At 38.0% G+C, this 19,117-nt stretch overlaps 1 protein-coding gene across 1 annotated transcript in view; it reads right to left on the minus strand.

The window, feature by feature from the left end:
* Positions 1–18,727, minus strand: part of LOC136876271 (zinc finger protein 28) — a 218,109-nt gene extending 199,382 nt beyond the window's left edge. The window contains exon 1 of the mRNA XM_067150081.2: positions 18,335–18,727. The gene's annotated coding sequence lies outside the window, so the exon portion shown is untranslated. The remainder of the gene's footprint in view (positions 1–18,334) is intronic.
* Between the last annotated feature and the right edge of the window lie 390 nt (positions 18,728–19,117).

Consider the following 19,117-nt stretch of genomic DNA (forward strand, 5'->3'; position numbering starts at 1 on the left):
AACAGTGTGGTGATAATGCCACATTAAAATAGCTTTCTTGATTAAGGGAACCAGGGACACATTTTCTAATTTTCCACAATTTTTGAGCAATCACAATGAAATTGATATGGAATATGTAGGACTATTATGAAAAGAATATATCTTAATTTCAACTTAATATCCTTATTAGTTCATGAGATATGATGTACTTTGTGTTTATGACACTCGCGAAACAGGCAACTTTCAAAAAGTTCTCTGCGGGATGGACTTTTACCTGAGAGTTTGAAAACTTGTGAAATGATTCTTCCTTATAATACAAAACAACTCTAGGATGGAATTTTTGATTCACCCTATGTTTCTCAATTAACTCCTGTTTCAATTTTTTAATTTTATTTCATGTAATTTTCCACTAATTTTCTGTACATTTTGCTTCATAAAATGAGTATGTTGAAGAAGAATGTAAAATCCATCCTACAATTTCTTCGTTAGGTCACATAGAAGCTACATACCGACTTTGGTAAATATAGGTTTAGATTTGACCCGCATGGAACACTGCAGGGTACCAAAAATGGTGTTTTGAGTTAAATGAATTTTAGTTCTAAAACCATTAAAAATTTTCATAATGGCCTTTCCAAATCTCTTAAAATTCACTAGCACTATACCTCCTACCCTCCTGTTTCTTCTTGGCTTCCTCCCTGTGTACCTTGAGGATTGTCAGTTCTTTCCTGGCTGTTTTCTTTTGTTGTGTGACTGACCGCTGACTGTAAAATTTTCTTCTTCTATCTCCTTGTGTGGCAAGTTTGTTGGATACTGGTGAAAGTTTATAATTCCTTATAACCATTTTCATTTCTTGTGTTGCACTACATCACATGTATTCTGCAACTGCGTTAGAAACAGCTATTCCAAGTCTTTTTGAGGTCAAAGAAGTCTCTTTTGGGCACATTTTCCATTTACATGCATGAAGACTTTCATTGCATTTTGAGTAGCCCCTCTACAACATCTAGACAGAAGTTCTGTTGATGCCAGCCTTTGGTATACAGGCACAATTTTCAGCAGCATTGCAGTTGTGAACTTAACTGACATTTTTTGTAGGTTTTGAGGGGTTTGTCCAGTTGTGATACTCTTGTTGTAGAAGCACCATGATTCAGGTCCTAAAAGTCATTTCTTATGCTTAGGATCTTCATCTGTGGAGGAGTAATGGTATAGTGAGGCATATATTGGAGATTTCATATTATCTGTTGAAGGAATATTTGGACATATTGTCTGCCTATAATAATTTGTGAGCTTCACAATAGTTGCTTCTTTCAAACTTCCAGGCCCCCTTCCACCAAGTGTAGTTCCTTTTACTTTCCACTCTTTCACCAAATTCCTCAAACCAGTCCCCATCCTATTTGCAACATGGTTAATGCACTCTTCTTTCTTCAATTGTACATCTAGTCAATATACTGCTTTATTTAAAAGATGGAGAAATGTTTTGGCATCCTTATCAGAAAGCACAGTTGTGTAGCGCATGCCACATTCTTCCACTGATCTTTTTCATAAAATATCAGCTGCAAATACTTCCATTGCTACAAATGATCCCTCATAATTCCTCGAGCATTCCCCACATGCTTTATGACCTTCCAGCCATATATTATATTCTGGAGAATCATCACCCAGTTCCTGAGCAGTTACAACACACATGTGACAATATTTAGATAACACATGGTAATCTATAACTAATCCACTCAGAATGTGAATCACTATGCCAATGCCATAGAGAGATGTATGGCCACACTTGTGCCATGTTCCATCAACTGATACAGCAATGTCAAGCACTTGTTTACCTACATTGGATGGATCTACTTCCTCATGATTTGATATAATATTCACTAAAAATTTCCCACAACCTTGCTTGCAATTCACGAAACTGACCAAAACAAACCCAATAGTAAACAAGGAAGTGGATAGGCTGATGTCAGGCTGTCCACTAACTTATTAAATATATCATTTGATTACAACTCTCAAACATATTAAAATACTACTTCTAAAAACACATAGAATTTTTTCAAGTCAAACATGTCACTAGAATGGATAACATGTTTTGAAATATACAGTTTTATGTTGACTAAATTATAGGTTGAAGAAGTTCATAACATAGCCAACAGATGGCAGTATATATTCCAATATTCAAAAATTGTTCCAACTCAATGCTACTGTAAATAGGGAATTAATGGTAACAGAAGGGACACGGATAGCCGAGCATACAGAGGAATGGGGGCGTGGTGGAGAATTAAATGACCGTGCAGAGCCATTTAAAACGGCCGTAACTACGCCAAAAATAGTCACAGCGACACAAAACCACTTTTGTTACGTAGAGCAAGGTTAATCCAATTTATTTATGCCAGAATTCAAATTTCGACAATTTCATCCATTTACCGAAAAAAATGTGTCCCCGGTCCCCTTAAGAGGTGGAGTTATACTGATGATGCAAGTTGAACTTGATTATGTGTTGAAAATAGGGGCCTAAAAAGAAAAAGAAAAATATGAAAGAGTTGAGGAACAAGTTCAATTAAAATATGAACTAAGTGCCCATCCAGTCACTCACCTCCTTGCCCATCTTACGTCGACCACTCCACCTCAAGTGCTAAAGCTAACTGAGCGACGTCCTCGAAGGTCGTTGAGGACTGACTGTGAGGGGAGGTTGAGGGGAGTTTGATGTGAGGGGAGAGGTGTGAGGTAGAGTATTAATCACGCGCCTTCATGAAAAGAATTTATTGATTAACTCCTCAAAAAGTATATTGATATCCTCCGATATCTCATTAAGATTACAAATTGGGATGCATTTTTTATCAATATTTCTAAAAATGTTTTCCAAAATATTCAATAGATTTCCTTTCTTACATAAATGGAGAATTTGAAGATCTTGTTGTATGCCTGTGAATGTATGATTGGTATCGTCCATATATGAACCGAATGCTGAGAATCTGCCGTGCTTAGATGCATTAACATGTTCATTGTACATACCTTATGTTAAAATTGCGGCTTGTCTGTCCAATATAACTGGCGGAACACTCCTGGCACTTTAATTTGTAAAGACCTGATTTCTGAAATTTGCTATTGCCATTATTGATAGTGTGCTGATTAAAGAAAAGATGGGCGTTGTTATTGGTTGTTTTAAAAGAAACTTTCATATTAGGTTTCTTGAAAACATTCGTGATTTCGTATATTTTACTGTGACTATAGGTGAAAAGGGCGTAACTATCGTCTTTGGTATCCTTGGTTAATGTGGAAAATGCTTTCTTTTCGATTTTGTTAATAATTTTGTCCACAAATTGCCTGTTGAGCCCGGTTTTTTTTGCTATAAAATAAATAGTATCCAACTCATTTTTACGATCTGCTTCTGACATGGGTATATTACAAGCTCTGTGAATCATACTGTAAAAGGAGGCCCTCTTATGTGCTGCTGGGTGTACGGAACTTTGTCTAATTACGTTTGTCGTTTGAGTGGGTTTCCTGAATATTTTAAACCTAAGTTTATTAGCGTCATAAATAATTGTAATGTCAAGAAAATTTAATGCTTTATTACTTTCACTTTCGAAAGAAAATTTAATCTGCGAATCCATATTGTTTAATCGTTCTAATACCTCCTGTCCATTAGTAATGTTATGGTCAATTATTGTAAACGTATCATCTACGTATCTCAACCAGTTTGTTATTCCTTTAATGTTATTGATTTTACTATTTTCAAGAAAATCCATATAAATTTCCGCCATAATTCCCGAAGCTGGGGCCCCCGTAGGAAGACCTTCCTGTTTACATATTTGGCCGTTGAAGGTAAAGTAATTATTAGCAGTGACGAACTCCAAAATATTAATAAAATCAGCGATCTCTTGCCTACTCAAATTACTGTATTTAAGTAGATTATTCTTTACAAGGTTTATTGTTTTTGATACTGGCATATTCGAGAACATATTTTTGACGTCAAATGAATACATCCTATGGTTTGACTGCATTTTTAAATCTTTAATACGATCGGAAAATTCTATAATGTTCTTTTTTTTAATTGTGTATAAATCTAGACGTCTTATATGTAGGGCTATTTCTGAAATTAAAATAGGTCTTATAGGTATATTCTCTTTATGCACCTTCGGTAGTGCCCTAGCCGTCGGAATACCCGGGTTCATATTAAAAGTTTTTGGGACTCTCTTTCATTAAGGATGAAAGAAGATTGTTTAAGAAGTTGCTTTAAGTTTCTCGGGATGATATCCATCAGGTCTTTTTTTATAATTTTGAATGAATTCTCTGCGAAAAAGGTTTCGGTTTTCTGTATGTATGATTCATTATTCATAATGACCGTCGCATTCCCTTTGTCCGCCTTAGTCACAATCAAACCATTCTCCTTAATTTTCTGTTTAAGTGAAGCTATTTTTTGGTTATGATGTGTAGAAGCTATATCTTTGTTATTATTTATTAAATTAGAAAGTTTTTTCTTTATATTATATCTAGTCTCTGGTTCTCTATTGGTAACTTTTGAATTGCATTTTCGGCTTCCGCCGTGATCGAGATCGCGCCTTTAAGTTTGAACTGAACGGGCCAATTGAATTTGGGACCTTTCTCCATAACATTTACTTCGGACTTATGAAAACGGGACTCTGAAAGATTATTAACAGGCTCTTGAAATACAGGAATGGTTGAATGAGTCCTATTGTTATGATCCGTAGACGAGGGAGAATCAGTCTCAGTCTCAGTTCTCTTACTATTGGGCCTAAGTGTATTGGTTTTGTTGATTAACTTGTTCTGTTTATCTACAGGTAGGTATGTGATTTTATCATTTACGTAATTTTGAAATGAATTCCATTCTAATGGGGAAATGGAGGAAGATGCAACGAGATGGGCCTCGTATAACTGAGTATTAAGTAATGCTTTTTTTTTTTTAGAATGGTTTGATTGTGACTAAGGCGGACAAAGGGAATGCGACGGTCATTATGAATAAAGAATCATACGTACAGAAAACCGAAACCTTTTTCGCAGAGAATTCATTCAAAATTATAAAAAAGACCTGACGAATATCATCCCGAGAAACTTAAAGCAACTTCTTAAACGATCTTCTTTCATCCTTAATGAAAGAGAGTCCCAAAAACTTATTAATATGAACCCGGGTATTCCGACGGCTAGGGCACTACTGAAGATGCATAAAGAGAATATACCTATAAGACTTATTTTAATTTCAGAAATAGCCCTACATATAAGACGTCTAGATTTATACACAATTAAAAAAAAAGAACATTATAGAATTTTCCGATCGTATTAAAGATTTAAAAATACAGTCAAACCATAGGATGTATTCATTTGACGTCAAAAATATGTTCTCGAATATTCCAATATCAAAAACAATAAACCTTGTAAAGAATAATCTACTTAAATACAGTAATTTGTGTAGGCAAGAGATCGCTGATTTTATTAATATTTTGGAGTTCGTCACCGCTAATAATTACTTTACCTTCAACGACCAAATATATAAACAGGAAGGTCTTCCTATGGGGGCCCCAGCTTCGGGAATTATGGCGGAAATTTATATGGATTTTCTTGAAAATAGTAAAATCAATAACATTAAAGGAATAACAAACTGGTTGAGATACGTAGATGATACGTTTACAATAATTGACCATAGCATTACTAATGGACAGGAGGTATTAGAACGATTAAACAATATGGATTCGCAGATTAAATTTTCTTTCGAAAGTGAAAGTAATAAAGCCTTAAATTTTCTTGACATTACAATTATTTATGACGCTAATAAACTTAGGTTTAAAATATTCAGGAAACCCACTCAAACGACAAACGTAATTAGACAAAGTTCCGTACACCCAGCAGCACATAAGAGGGCCTCCTTTTACAGTATGATTCACAGAGCTTGCAATATACCCATGTCAGAAGCAGATCGTAAAAATGAATTGGATACTATTTATTTTATAGCAAAGAGAAACGGGTTCAACAGGCAATTTGTGGACAAAATTATTAACAAAATTGAAAAGAAATCATTTTCCACATTAACCAAGGATACCAAAGATGATAGTTATGCCCTTTTCACCTATAGTCACAGTAAAATATATGAAATCACGAATGTTTTCAAGAAACTTAATATGAAAGTTTCTTTTTAAACAACCAATAACAACGCCCATCTTTTCTTTAATCAGCACACTATCAATAATGGCAACAGCAAATTTCAGAAATCAGGTGTTTACAAATTAAAGTGCCAGCAGTGTTCCGCCAGTTATATTGGACAGACAGGCCGCAATTTTAACATAAGGTATAATGAACATGTTTATGCATCTAAGTGTTGTATGTCCGTCGCTCCCTTCTCGATCCGCCAGCCAGCTACACGCGTGCCAGTGTGTTATTCTTCGAGCCTCGACGCGCAGCTCTCAGTGCGCGTGCCTGGAACGTCGTGTGTGCTATAAAAAGGAGCTCCTAGTCTGTCCAGACGCCCACTGACCCCGGTGTCCAGCTCCAGAATACACCCTACGTCGAGCACAGACGCTACTCCTCTTGAAAATGTGCTTCGGCCAGGTGGACTGAATTTCTGGCAGTAAGAGGTCTCACCTCGGGTCACCGCTCCTCTTGCCTATTCCGCTATCCATGCCCAGTCTTACCATTATATGCCACTATCATTCCCTAGCTAATGCAAGCTCCCATTATCAACTTAGTTTTGCTAAGTAGGAACTCTTCAGTCATTGAACTTACGTTAATGAACTCAGACACTTCAACAAGGAAGGACTCTCTGAGATATTTACGTCAGTGCTTCTGATAGTTTTCGACTATCAAGAACTTTTCATGTCACAAGGACTATCTTTCCGAAATAGTAGTGAACGTGAATACTCCAACGTGTATATAGTGTACAAAGACAGACTCTTTTTCCAAATTCATAGTTCAATTTGCTTCGAGATAACTTTCAGTTTTGTTAGTATAAATATTTTAATTTTACATGTGAAGTAAATAAAGAAGTTGTGTTTTTGTAAACCCAACCTTGTTTACAACACTAAGTACGGCAGATTCTCAGCATTCGGTTCATATATGGACGATACCAATCATACATTCACAGGCATACAACAAGATCTTCAAATTCTCCATTTATGTAAGAAAGGAAATCTATTGAATATTTTGGAAAACATTTTTAGAAATATTGATAAAAAAAAGCATCCCAATTTATGATCTTAATGAGATATCAGAGGATATCAATATACTTTTTAAGGAGTTAATCAATAAATTCTTTTCATGAAGGCGCGTGAGTAATACTCTACCTCATGCCTCTCTCCCCTCACATCAAACTCCCCTCACAATCAGTCCTCAACAACCTTCGAGGACGTCACTCAGTTAGCTTTAGCACTTGAGGTGGAGTGGTCGAAGTAAGATGGGCAAGGAGGTGAGTGACTGGATGGGCACTTAGTTCATATTTTAATTGAACTTGTTCCTCAACTCTTTCATATTTTTCTTTTTCTTTTTAGGCCCCTATTTTCAACACATAATCAAGTTCAACTTGCATCATCCGTATAACTCCACCTCTTAATCAAGAAAGCTATTTTAATGTGGCATTATAACCACACTGTTTTATGTACAATATGCATATAATTTTATTCGCACAGCTACTCACGTTGTTTTATAATTGAAAATTCGTTGTTTTGAACAACAATTTAATCTGTGATTTTAATTGGACTTCATGCTTCATATCATGTTCACGTCGCACCATTTTAACATTGAAGATTGACAAGTCGCCATCACGCCGCATCACAGGATACATAGACTTTTTATTCACTTATTTCAACGTGTCCTCGCCTTATTTTTAATGTTCTGTATTTGTGACTGAAGATGTACCATAAGAGGACGAAACATGTTTCACGAGTATAATTTAATGTAGTCTTTTTAATAAAGACATTTAAAGTATTGTAAAGGTGGAATTATAAATTCAAATTTTCACAAGTTGTTAGATGGTTAGCAACCGTTGTGAATCTATGTGAATTGCCTACAATGGAAATTCGAACAAATCCTCACACATTGGAGGAACTGAAAGAAAACATTACAAATGAAATCAGAAACATTACAGTGGCAGAACTCGCTCGCATCAGCCAGAACATGGTTACCAGATACAATGCCTGTATAACCCAGGAAGGACGACACTTCCAGCATCTTTTATATGGTAAGATTTCATATAAAATTGTATACATGCTTAAAGCAGGGCGGCTACGCAAGTTCTGCTGAGGCAGCTGCCGTAGCACAGAGTACAAACACCGTGTGTTTATATGAGAGACTCTCTTGATTAGAGTACATGTAGGATACGGCAGTTATACAGAAAGAAAAGGCTAGCTCAAAATAAGGGGGCATGGAGAGCTCATCAAACCAGTCTTATGATCTGATGACCCAAACAAAAACAATAATTCCAAACTTGAACAGATGTCCAGTAAATGTTTCCTGCTCTTATTCTGCATCATCTCCACATTTATCAATTACCTTCTTGCACTCTTCAGTACAAGTTCCTATTCTCACATTGAGATCGCTATACAATCATTGCTGGTGAGTGTGACTGGATCATTACTTTGTGCTTCAAAAACTTGTCTCCTCCGTCAACATCTGTTACTTTTCATTTACATGTCCAACAGAAAAACCATTGAGTACTACAGTTCCCTCAAAGAAAAATACAGAGGGGGTCGATATGTAGCAGCTGTTTTACACAGTATGTACGACCTCATTCTCTAAATATACGACCAAGATCAGCATGCCACATGTAAGACTGGAAGCACACTCTAAGCTGAGCAGAATGTGGAATCAAGTTTGCTTGGACATAAACATCCAGTGATTTGGAGCCAGTTTCTCCTGAAACGTACGTGCGAAACATTGTAAAAAATCAAATATTGATAATATATTGACAGGGCGGACTAAACAATCACCCGTTGTACATTACTGCCAGTTTACCGGTTGCAATGATTTTGTGATAGAAGCTTTGAGCTGGGGCACATGGGTTTTTTTTTTTTTTTTTTTTTTTCAACTTGCTTTACATGGCACCGACATACACAGATCTTACGGTGACAATGGAATAGGAAAGAGCTAGGAGTGGGTAGGAATCAGCCGTGACCATAATTCCGGTACAGTCCCAGCATTTGCCTAGTGTGAAAATGGGAAACCACAGAAAACTATCTTCAGGCCTGCCGAAAATGGGGTTCAAACCCACTATCTCCCGAATGCAAGCTGGCAGCTAAGTGACCCAAACCACACAGCCACTTGCCGGTCAGTGTGTTTGCATCTTTACCCTTGCAAGAGGTCAGTGACAGGCATTCTAACAGGTTTCTTTCCCCATCTCATTCTTTTATGGTGGCTTGCAATTCTCTCGTTTGTGAATTCTGGAGAGGGATCAGTTAAAGTGTTGTAGTCTTGTCCATCTTACTAGAAAGTTGCATTTTATTTAACCACGAACAATAATGAAAATAGTGACGAGTGGATTACCATTATATTTTATTTTCACACATTTTCAGCAGTATTTGTGAACACTGCAAATCTCTGCCGTGTGAGAGTCTCACAATGAACAAAGTGGAAGATTTACAAAAATCATTACTAGGTTATGAAGACACGAGTATTCTCCGAGCAGTTAGGGCCTCCAAGACCAGAAATATGGATTAAACAAATGACGAGTGACAAAAAGAATCTTCGCTAGATCATTATGTAAAAAATGAGTGCATTTGTGGCTGTTCATAAAACATGACCATACTAGAATTTTTTCTCTTTTGTAATTCATTTTACATTGTACAGCTACAGACAGGTCTGTCTTTTTTCTTTTTTTTGTAGGTTGCTTTACGTCGCACCGACACAGACATGTCTTATGGCGACGAAGGGACGGGAAGAAGTTAGGAGTGGGAAGGAAGCGACTGTGGTCTTCAACTAAGGTACAGCCCCACATTTCCCTGCTATGAAAATGGGAGAAAGCACGAAAAATCATCCTCAGGGCTGCTGACAGTGGGGCTCAAACCCATCTCTTCCAAATGCAAGCTCACAGCTACATGACCCAAAACAGGTAGCCAGCTCACTCGATCAATTAAGCAGAAAAAAACCATTCTAACATTAAACAGAATCCAGGGCTTGACTAGGAAGGGTACATCATCATCATCAGCAACAATCAATTACATAGTTTCATCATAAAAACGGTTATGAGTTTTTTAGTGAATTGTCGTAAGAATCTGAAAGTCATCTTTATGTTCCAACAATATGTTACGAACTCTAATTACCTTCCAAAAACACACTTTCTTTTTACTAAGTACAGTAGAACTTTTGTTACAGCAGCTTCGGTTTCAGTGACACCTCGTCTATAGCATCAGGTATTCTGTGGTACCAATATATTCCTCATAAGGAAAATGTTTTTGCAGCCTTTTTTAAAATACATCTACCTTGCATATAGCGTCATTTTATTCTAAGAAAAATTATTTTAAGGTCTCTATTATCTCTGGTCACCCAAATGGACATAAAGAGCAGTAACTTATTTTAAACTTTACTATATTCACTGAATGTTTCTGATCCATTATGTACAGCACATTGCTATATATCTACCACATCTCCAACCACACAAATCGCACAAGCATCTCTCATTGAGGGTATGATACATATTGCCCCTGCAAATCATATGGTGAAACCCATATATGGCATAGCATGTTAGGACATGTCTTTAATCCTGGTTCTCCTTGATCCAGTTTCTCTCCAGCACTGTGTCGGTAATGCAAAAAAACTCTGGGCCTATTTCTCTTCCCTTTTGTGTAGGGTCCCATAGATGGCAGGAGCACCCACTTTAAGAGGTCCTTGATATCATTTTTTTCTCTTAATTCGTAGAACAACTTTGCTGGTGCTGTTTTATATTTTCAATTCTTTTCAATGTCACTCATTGTTAGATGGTCCCAGATGTTTCTTTTTTGTTTTGTTTTCGCAAGTAGCTTTATGTCGCACCGACATAGATAGGTCTTATGGCGACGATGGGAGAGGAAAGGGCTAGGAGTGTGAAGGATGCGTCCGTGGCCTTAATTAAGGTACAGCCCCAGCATTTGCTTGGTGTGAAAATGGGAAACCACGGAAAACCATCTTCAGGGGTTCGAACCCACTGTCTCCCGAATACTGGATACTGGCTGCACTTAAGCGACTGCAGCTATACAGCTTGGTCAGGTAAGTTCTAATCTGTAGGTTGCTATGATGAGATAATAGTGTTGAAGAGCATCACTGCTGTCGGGAAGGGGAGGGCAGGTAAATTCTGTATGGTGAAGATAGTTGCTGCTTTTCTCTCGTGTCCATGGCATCTAAACTACATCACTGTAGTTTGCATGGCTATTCCGAGATATCTGAACTTGTTGACAATTTTGAGGGTCCCCATTACACAGATAGGTCTTATGGCGACGATGGGACAACGAAGGGCTAGGAGTGGGAAGGAAGCGGCCATGGCCTTGATTAAGGTACAGACCCAGCATTTGCCTGGTGTGAAAATGGGAAACCACGGAAAACCATTTTCAGGGCTGCCGACAGTGGGGTTCGAACCTACTATCTCCCGAATACTGGATACTGGCCGCACTTAAGCGACTGCAGCTATCGAGCTCGGTCTGTAGGTTAATTGCTAGCTGATTTTCCTTTGCCCATTTTTCCTATTTTGTAAGACCTATTTTCAGTTCTATGTTCAAGGAACCCAGTATCATGTTATCTGCATATAGGATAAGTATAGTGTCTATCGTAGGAGGCAGGATGTCCGTGATGTCTCCTGTGACAATGCTAAACAGGACAGGATCATACGGTCACCTTGTAGGGTGGAGACACTATCATCAATTTGTAAAGATTTTGATGAAACAATGTTCTCTGGTGGTTTGAGTAATGGATGGACATTCCCAATTTTTTTTTAAATCTTCAATACTAGGATTTCCCTATTTAAGGAGTCGAATGCCTTTCTGTAGGCTATTAAAATTGCATATTTTTCTCTCGGGTGTCTTAGCATCTCCTTTACTTTCTCCAGCAGATATTTACCTACATATATTGTACTCTTGCCACACAAAACCAAACAGACAGTCTGGTATCTCCGCTTCTACTTCTAGGTTGGTTGTAAGGATTCTTGTGAAGATTTTGAAAAGATTGTTTTCCAGCCCCTCAGTATGCTGAATTGCAGCACAAAATAGACCCGGATATTGTAAATTAATGTAACTGAAACATGTCTATGTTTTAGGTCATCAGCCCAGAGGCTGGTCGGATCCTCAAATAGCACCACCAAAGCCTACAATATGAAAACCACAAAAACCAATGACAGAGCCCAAATGGGGCGTACTAGGCAGGATGAGGAGTGAGGTAGTTTGCCATTGCTTTCCTCACTGAACCAGAAGGAGCTATTGCAGTACAACTGTCCCTATGAGAAACACCTTTCATAACACTCAGATACTAGTTGTGTTCCAAATGTCATTACTCGGCACCACCCACATCGAAGCAGCTCTCAGATTGTCACAGCCATGAATGATACTTTGACTACGGTGGAAGCTACATTTTGCTTTTGCCTGGGCCAAGAGATGGATGCAAAGGTACTGTATCCATCAAGAAATGGCAACAGGCAGAACCTGAAACATATGCAACAATAAACAATGGCTTACTTACAACAGAGGCACATACGGAAGATTATATTGTACGTGGCAAGAACAGTAATAGCTACATTAACTAGGAAAGGGAGGAAGATAAGTCTGAAATGCCAAACCCAACAGTGAGTAAAGTTTTAGAAGCAACTACAGTTTTGAACAGGTTCTATGAAGCTAGGAGAGAGTGTAGTGAAGTTGTGATGATAATTATAACAAAGAACATAAATTTGAATTGGACAAGCAGAAGACAGAATGATGAAGCTTGGTGACTACTGTACATACCATACTGTACTTTAGTTGAAAGTTGAACTGCACGAGCTGACACACTTTTATAAAATCTAATATATTCTATGCATACAAACTTCAATTTTGCACTTTAATGCCAGGCTTAAAAGCAATATTAACAATCTGAAATAAGCCTAATTAATTATTAAGGAAAAAACACACAAAGGTGCACAAAATTAGCATTCAATGATCAAATAGATATAAAATACTTTTTTTTTTTTGCTATGGGCTTTACGTCGCACCGACACAGGTAGGTCTTATGGCGACGATGGGATAGGAAAAGCCTAGGAGTTGGAAGGAAGCGGCCGTGGCCTTAATTAAGGTACAGCCCCAGCATTTGCCTGGTGTGAAAATGGGAAACCACGGAAAACCATTTTCAGGGCTGCCGATAGTGGGATTCGAACCTACTATCTCCCGGATGCAAGCTCACAGCCGTGCGCCTCTACGCGCACGGCCAACTCGCCCGGTAAAATACATTATTCTTTGCTATATAAGACTAATTAATAGTTTTTCTAAATCAATTTCTATCTCACTCGATTATTAGTAGGCTATTATCCTGACCTTTTCCAAATTTTCCTGGGATCGGTACTTTGTATTGATTTAGCCCAATTTTAGTCCAGTTCCATGGATAAATGGTTAGCGTGCTGGCCTTTGCTCAAAGTGGTCCTGGGTTTCATTCCCGGCAGGGTAGGGAATTTTACCATAATTGGTTAATTCCGCTGACACTGGGGCTGGGTGTATGTGTCGTCCTCATAGTCATTTCATCCTCATCACAACACGCAGGTCATCTACGGGCATCAAATCAAAAGACCTGCATCTGGCGAGCCGAACTTGTCCTCGGACACTCCCAGCACTAAAAGCCATACGCCATTTCCATTATTTACGGCTGGATGCCTTTCCTGATGCCAATCCTATGTGGAGGGAAATATTCACTACTGTCCAATGCTGTTACAGCTTGTAGTGCGATGTGATGTACTGTATGTAGATGAGAAAATGCATTAAGAACACAAACACCTAGTCCATGAGCTAGAGAAATTAACCAAAGTTAAAAATCTCCAACCCAACAGGAAATCAAACCCAGGGCCCTCTGAACCGACGGCCAGTATGCTGACCACTCAGCCAAGAGCCGGACTTCCGCCTCATTCATCTCGCTTATGACGACCCAATTCATCAGGTTCTTCGGTGAAGTTATAATGGAGTTCTATTCATTGTGTAGCGAAAATCTCATTAGTAGAGGACAATTCAGGAAAATGTTAATCATTCATTCATTCATTTAGCTTCCATAGACTGTACAATTACACATCTTGAAATATGCCAACAGGAGTTGTTGAGTGATTTCTTAATACAAAATATAATATATGCACAATAATGAACATTTTGAAAGAAAAAAGGTAAATTATGTTTCCTTACAGATGTCATAGAAAAGGTTTGTTTTGGTTTTTTTTTCTTCCAGTTGCTTAACGTTGCAATCAATCAAACACTACTGATCTGCATTTAGGGCATTCACCCAGATGGCAGATTCGCTATCTGCTGTTTTCCTAGCCTTTCCTCAAATGATCGCAAAGAAATTGGAAAATTATTGAACATTTCCCCTGGTAATTTATTCTAATCCCTAACTCCCATTCCTATAAACGAATATTTGCCCCAATTTGTCCTCTTGAATTACAACTTTATCTTCGTATTGTGATCTTTCCTACTTTTAAAGACACCACGCAAACTATTCGTCTACTGATGTCCTCCCACGCCATCTCTCCACTGACAGCTTGGAACGTACCACTTAATCGAGCAGCTCATTTCCATTCTCCCAAGTCTTCCCAGTCCAAACTTTGCAACATTTTTGTAACGCTACTCTTCTGTCGGAAATCACCCAGAACAAATCGAGCTGCTTTTCTTTGGATTTTCTCCAGTTCTTGAATCAAGTAATCCTGGTGAGGATCCCATACACTGGAACCATACTCTAGTTGGGGTCTTACCAGAGACTTATATGCCCTCTCCTTTACATCCTTACTACAACCCCTAAATACCCTCATAACCATGTGCAAAGATCTGTACCCTTTATTAACAATCATATTTATGTGATTAACCCAATGAAGGTATTTTCTTATATTAACACCAACGTACTTACAATGATCCCCAAAAGGAACTTTTACCCCATCAACACAGCAATTAAAACTGAGAGGACTTTTCCTATTTGTGAAACCCCGTTTATCATCATACCATTGCCCACCGTCCATCTCACAACACTATCGAGGTCCCCCTGCAGCCGCTCACAATCTTGTAACTTATTTATTACTCTGTACAAAATAACATCATCTGCAAACAGCCTTATCTCTGATTCCACTTCTTTACACATATCATTGATATATATAAGAAAACATAAAGGTCCAATAATATTGCCTTGAGGAATTCCCCTCTTAATTATTACAGGGTCAGATAAAGCTTCACCTACTCTAATTCCCTGAGTTCTATTTTCTAGAAATATAGCCACCAATTCAGTCACTCCTTTTTCTAGTCCAATAGCACTCATTTTTGCCAGTAGTCTTCCACGATGTACCGACACAGGTAGGTCTTATGGCGACGATGGGACAGGAAAGGCCTAGGAATGGGAAGGAAGCGGCCGTGTCCTTAATTAAGGTACAGCACCCGCATTTGCCTGATGTGAAAATGGGAAACCATGGAAAACCATCCTCAAGGCTGCCAACAGTGAGGATCGACCCCACTATCTCCCAGATGCGAACTCACAGCTGCGTGCTCCTAACAGAAAGCATGACCAACAAATGGCAAATAAGCTAATATGGGAAGGAGAGCTGATTCAGAAAGTGACGGAACCAACTAGAGGGAAAAATATCCTGGACATGGTGCTGATAAAACCAGATGAGCTCTATAGAGAAATCAAAGTAATACATGGTATTAGTGATCACAAAGCTGTTTTTGTCACAGTTTTAAAAAAATGTTATAGAAAGGAAGGTTTTAAAAGTAGGAATATTAGGCAGTACCATGTGGCTGATAAAGCAGGCATGAGGCAGTTTTTAAAAAGTAATAATGGTCGGTGGAAAACTGTAAATAACAATGTAAACAGACTCTGGGATGGGTTTAAAGAAAAGGTTTGTACCTTTAAAGGTGGTAAGGAATGATAAAGACCCACCTTATTATAATAGAGAGAGAAATAAAGAGACTAAGAAGGAGGTGCAGACTGGAAAGAAATAGAGTTAGAAATGGCTGTGGAAGTGAGGAGAAATTGAAGGAACTTACTAGGAAATTGAATCTAGCAAAGAAGGCAGGTAAGGATAATGATGGCAAGCATATTGGAACTTACTAGGAAATTGAATCTAGCAAAGAAGGCAGGTAAGGATAATGATGGCAAGCATATTGGCAGTCATACAAATTTTAGTGAAAAATGGAAGGGTATGTATAGGTATTTTAAGGCAGAAACAGATTCTAAGGACATTCCAGGAATAATAAATGAACAAGGAGAGTGTGTATGCGAGGATCTTCAAATGGCAGAAGTATTCAATCAGCAGTATGTAAAGATTGTTGGTTACAAGGAAAATGTCCCGATAGAGGAGGTGACTAATGCTAAAGAAGGATTAAAATTGACATATGATAACAATGACATCTACAATAAGATATAAAAGTTGAAAACTAGAAAAGCAGCTGGAATTGATAAGATTTCTGGGGATATACTAAAGACAATGGGTTTTGATATAGTACCATATCTGAAGTACTTATTTGATCATTGTTTGGTTGATCAGGCGAGTTGGCCGTGCGCGTAGAGGCGCGTGGCTGTGAGCTTGCATCCGGGAGATAGTAGGTTCGAATCCCACTATCGGCAGCCCTGAAAATGGTTTTCCGTGGTTTCCCATTTTCACACCAGGCAAATGCTGGGGGCTGTACCTTAATTAAGGCCACGGCCACTTCCTTCCAACTCCTAGGCCTTTCCTATCCCATCGTCGCCATAAGACGGTGCGACGTAAAGCCCCTAGCGAAAAAAAAAAATTTGTTTGGTTGAAGGAGCTATACCAAATGAATGGAGAGTTGCTATAGTAGCCCCTGTATATAAAGGAAAGGGTGATAGACATAAAGCTGAAAGCATAAAGCCAGTAAGTTTGACATGCGTTGCATGTAAGCTTTGGGAAGGCATTCTTTCTGATTACATTAGACATGTTTGCAAAATTAATATTTGGTTCGACAGAAGGCAATTCGGTTTTAGGAAAGGTTATTCCACTGAAGCTAAACTCGTAGGATTCCAGCAAGATATAGCAGATATTTTGGATTCTGGAGGTCAAATGGACTGTATCGCGATCGACCTGTCTAAAGCATTTGATAGGGTGGATCATGGGTACAATAAATTTCCAATGTCATTGAAATCATTTAAGAAAAGGCTAAGAAAACAACAGATAGGGAATCTGCCACCTGGAGGACTGCCCTAAATGCAGATCATTATTGAATGATTGATATTCTAATTTTAAAACTCACAACAAAATTCTGTAAGAACAAATTCCACCAGAACAAATAATAATAATTTCTTTACGTCACATTAACTAATTTTAAGGTTTTCGGAGACGCCGAGGTGCCGGAATTTAGTCCCGCGGGAGTTCTTTTATGTGCCAGTAAATCTATCAACACGAGGCTGACGTATATGAGCACCTTTAAATACCATCAGACTAAGCCAGGATCGAACCTGCGAAGTTGGGGTTAGAAGGCCAGTGCTTCAACTGTCTGAGCCACTCAGCCCGACCAGAGCAAATAAAGAAAAGGACTGGAGTGCAGTAAAAAGAAATTTCTTATGACTGATATGAAAAGCTCTCCAATTAAAAATAGCAGATAAGCCAACAGAGGGCATTGAAGTCAATTTATTATATAACACTTAAACTGGGTGTCCAATATTTTAAAGGATGCTACCCCCTTACATTATAAATGCATCGGCCTAAATGAAGTAACTTATCAGCTAACATTAATGTTGTCAAACAATAGAACCTTAGAAAAAAATTAACACTGTAATAAAAACAAAAAATGCTTCATGAGGATTACTTTAATTTATTAATAGAAGATTTGGACTACGAACAAATTTAGTATAACACTTTACAGGATAGTCCTATTGAGGAAATAATACATGGAATTGCAGGGTTGTTGAAAATACAATACATTTGAACACTGTCCGTCAGTATCCTCGTTTTACAATACCTTAATTGTGACGTATCAACATAAACACCACACAGAACGCATAATACAACTACAAACATACGAACCTTCACCGCTAGGTGCATATACACAATTATAAAACAGACGGCTGTCAGTGACATTAGAGCAATGCATAGGCTTACCAACGCTGCGTGAGGAGCGGAAAAAAGGCGCAAAACACACTTTCATTGGTTATACTCCCCCAAAACTAGAACTGTTTGCTGAGGAATAATATTATTCTGCATGTACCTACGCTAAAAACACTCCACAATGCTTACCTAGTCTCCTATTGCAGTTTAATTAACATCTAGGCACGGGCAAGCCCAACAATAAACAGGTTAGCTGTCATGGCGTAAACACCGTGGTTCCAAAGAGACACAGTATCAAGAAAGCAACACGATGTTTTATAGTCAAATTAGCACATATTCGCATCGCACAGCATGTCTGCACGGTATATAAGCCGCATTGCCTAAAATATTAAGAGTCCAAACCAGTTATTTCAATATTAGTTTTATTAAGTTACATACGGAGCTTGTTTCAGCGTCAAAATGATTTATCGATATCACTATCGACATCCAGTAAAACATATCAAAGATGTTGACATACAATAAAATTTCTAGGGAAATTGCTGTATATTTAACGGCCAAGGAAATGTGTACACCAACTAAGAAAACGAAATAGTCCGACAAAATGCAAACAGTGATGCTGTCATGTTAAAAATTCAGCTTCTATCTTAAAAGCGTATAGTCCGAGTCAAAGAAGATGGAATATCTTTGACTTGAAGGGAGCCATTGTCACGGAGGCCTACAAGCCAGGTTGCCTTCGGCATGAGCATCTTTGCAAATTTCCTTCATTTGTTAAGTATAATTGAAGGATCGTATACAGCCAACAGTGGACAACTTAAATCTTCCTTTTTAGAAAAGAAAAAATATTAATTTACCAGGGTCGTGTAATAACAATTTCTTGAAGGTATGGTCTTTCAATATCAAGAATAGTCCAATACGAAGAAAAAAAAAAGAATGGGATATTGGGATGTTTTATGAATTTATTCGGCCAGAGTT

The sequence above is a fragment of the Anabrus simplex genome, chromosome 6 (genome assembly GCF_040414725.1).
Source record: "Anabrus simplex isolate iqAnaSimp1 chromosome 6, ASM4041472v1, whole genome shotgun sequence".
Classification (NCBI taxonomy): Eukaryota; Metazoa; Arthropoda; class Insecta; order Orthoptera; family Tettigoniidae; genus Anabrus; species Anabrus simplex.